Source organism: Peromyscus eremicus, unplaced genomic scaffold (genome assembly GCF_949786415.1).
Source record: "Peromyscus eremicus unplaced genomic scaffold, PerEre_H2_v1 PerEre#2#unplaced_32, whole genome shotgun sequence".
NCBI classification, from domain to species: Eukaryota; Metazoa; Chordata; class Mammalia; order Rodentia; family Cricetidae; genus Peromyscus; species Peromyscus eremicus.
Genome location: NW_026734292.1, coordinates 511,921 through 515,475, shown reverse-complemented (window position 1 = coordinate 515,475; position 3,555 = coordinate 511,921).

The window sequence follows — 3,555 nt, the reverse complement described above, 5'->3', positions numbered from 1 at the left end:
TGAGAAAAGAGCACTCTTCTACTCTATTGTGTTTCCTATGGGGTCCGAACAGTGAGCTTGCTCAGAACAAAAGAACTGTGCTTCCTACACACATGGGCCATATCTAGTTCAACTCTGCTTAGGAAACTGACAAGAACAGTAGCTCCTCTTCTGTCAAATACACTGTACTTGCAAAGAACAGTAGCGAGTGTTGTTTGCACTGTGTATGGCAATAGGAGCTCAATAGTGACACTTCTTACCAGAAACCAACTCTTGCTCATAGGACAAGAAACTGCATGTAATTCAACTCCATTTAGAACTGGGAAACAAATCCTAGCTCACCTTACAAAAACACACTCTGCTTTTGAGAAAAGAGCACTCTTCTACTCTTCTGTGTTTCCTAAAGAACCAGAACAGTGAGCTTGCTCAGAACAAAAGAACTGTGCTTCCTACACACACGGGCCATATCTAGTTCAACTCTGCTTAGGAAACTGACAAGAACAGTAGCTCCTCTTCTGTGGAATACACAGTACATGCTGGGAACAGACGCGAGTGCTATTTGCACTGTTTATGGCAAAGGGAGCACAATAGTGACTTTCCTTAACAGAAAACATCCCTTGCTCATAGGATCAAAAACTGCATGTGATTCAACTCCATTTAGAACTGGGAAACAAACACTAGCTAGCCTTACAAGAAACACACTCTGCTTTTTAGAAAAGAGCACTCTTCTACTCTACTGTGTTTACTATTTGGTCCGAAAATTGAGCTTGCTCAGAACAAAAGAACTGTGCTTGCGACACACACGGGCCATAGCTAGTTCAACTCTGCTTAGGAAACTGACAAGAACAGTACCTCCTCTTCTGTCCAATACACTGTACTTGCTGGGAACAGACGCGAGTGCTATTTGCACTGTTTATGGCAAAGGGAACAAAATAGTGACTTTCTTACCAGAAAACATCCCTTGCTCGTAGGACCAGAAACTGCATGTGGTTCAACTCGATTTTGGACTGGGAAACAAACCCTAGCTCGCCTTACAAGAAACACACTCTGCTTTTGAGAAAAGAGCACTCTTCTACTCTACTGTGTTTCCTATAGGGCCAAAAGAGTGAGCTTGCTCAGAACAAAAGAATGTGCTTCCTACACACACGGGCTATATCTAGTTCAACTCTGCTTAGGAAACTGACAAGAACAGTAGATCCTCTTCAGTCCAATACACTGTACATGCTGGCAACAGACGCCAGTGCTATTTGCCCTGTTTATGACAATGGGAGTGCAATAGTGACTCCTCTTACCAGAAAACAAGTCTTGCTCCTAGGATCAGAAACTGCATGTGATTCAACTCCATTTAGGACTGGGAAACAAACGCTAGCTCGCCTTACAAGAAACACACTCTGCTTTTGAGAAAAGAGCACTCTTCTACTCTATTGTGTTTCCTATGGGGTCCGAACAGTGAGCTTGCTCAGAACAAAAGAACTGTGCTTCCTACACACACGGGCCATATCTAGTTCAACGAAGCTTAGGAAACTGACAAGAACAGTAGCTCCTCTTCTGTCAAATACACTGTACTTGCAAAGAACAGTAGCGAGTGTTGTTTGCACTGTGTATGGCAATAGGAGCGCAATAGTGACACTTCTTACCAGAAACCAACTCTTGCTCATAGGACAAGAAACTGCATGTAATTCAACTCCATTTAGAACTGGGAAACAAATCCTAGCTCACCTTACAAGAAACACACTCTGCTTTTGAGAAAAGAGCACTCTTCTACTCTTCTGTGTTTCCTAAAGAACCAGAACAGTGAGCTTGCTCAGAACAAAAGAACTGTGCTTCCTACACACACGGGCCATATCTAGTTCAACTCTGCTTAGGAAACTGACAAGAACAGTAGCTCCTCTTCTGTCGAATAAACAGTACTTGCTGGGAACAGACGCGAGTGCTATTAGCACTGTTTATGGCAAAGGGAGCACAATAGTGACTTTCCTTGCCAGAAAACATCCCTTGCTCATAGGATCAAAAACTGCATGTGATTCAACTCCATTTAGAACTGGGAAACAAACACTAGCTAGCCTTACAAGAAACACACTCTGCTTTTGAGAAAAGAGCACTCTTCTACTCTACTGTGTTTACTATTTGGTCCGAAAATTGAGCTTGCTCAGAAAAAAAGAACTGTGCTTGCTACACACACGGGCCATAGCTAGTTCAACTCTGCTTAGGAAACTGACAAGAACAGTACCTCCTCTTCTGTCCAATACTCTGTACTTGCTGGGAACAGACGCGAGTGCTATTTGCACTGTTTATGGCAAAGGGAACAAAATAGTGACTTTCTTACCAGAAAACATCCCTTGCTCGTAGGACCAGAAACTGCATGTGGTTCAACTTGATTTTGGACTGGGAAACAACCCTAGCTCGCCTTACAAGAAACACACTCTGCTTTTGAGAAAAGAGCACTCTTCTACTCTACTGTGTTTCCTATAGGGCCAAAAGAGTGAGCTTGCTCAGAACAAAAGAATGTGCTTCCTACACACATGGGCTATATCTAGTTCAACTCTGCTTAGGAAACTGACAAGAACAGTAGATCCTCTTCAGTCCAATACACTGTACATGCTGGCAACAGACGCCAGTGCTATTTGCCCTGTTTATGACAATGGGAGCGCAATAGTGACTCCTCTTACCAGAAAACAAGTCTTGCTCCTAGGATCAGAAACTGCATGTGATTCAACTCCATTTAGGACTGGGAAACAAACACAGGCTCGCCTTACAAGAAACACACTCTGCTTTTGAGAAAAGAGCACTCTTCTACTCTATTGTGTTTCCTATGGTGTCCGAACAGTGAGCTTGCTCAGAACAAAAGAACTGTGCTTCCTACACACACGGGCCATATCTAGTTCAACTCTGCTTAGGAAACTGACAAGAACAGTAGCTCCTCTTCTGTCAAATACACTGTACTTGCAAAGAACAGTAGCGAGTGTTGTTTGCACTGTGTATGGCAATAGGAGCGCAATAGTGACACTTCTTACCAGAAACCAACTCTTGCTCATAGGACAAGAAACTGCATGTAATTCAACTCCATTTAGAACTGGGAAACAAATCCTAGCTCACCTTACAAGAAACACACTCTGCTTTTGAGAAAAGAGCACTCTTCTACTCTTCTGTGTTTCCTGAAGAACCAGAACAGTGAGCTTGCTCAGAACAAAAGAACTGTGCTTCCTACACACACGGGCCATATCTAGTTCAACTCTGCTTAGGAAACTGACAAGAACAGTAGCTCCTCTTCTGTCGAATACACAGTACTTGCTGGGAACAGACGCGAGTGCTATTTGCACTGTTTATGGCAAAGGGAGCACAATAGTGACTTTCCTTAACAGAAAACATCCCTTGCTCATAGGATCAAAAACTGCATGTGATTCAACTCCATTTAGAACTGGGAAACAAACACTAGCTAGCCTTACAAGAAACACACTCTGCTTTTGAGAAAAGAGCACTCTTCTACTCTACTGTGTTTACTATTTGGTCCGAAAATTGAGCTTGCTCAGAAAAAAAGAACTGTGCTTGCTACACACACCGGCCATAGCTAGTTCA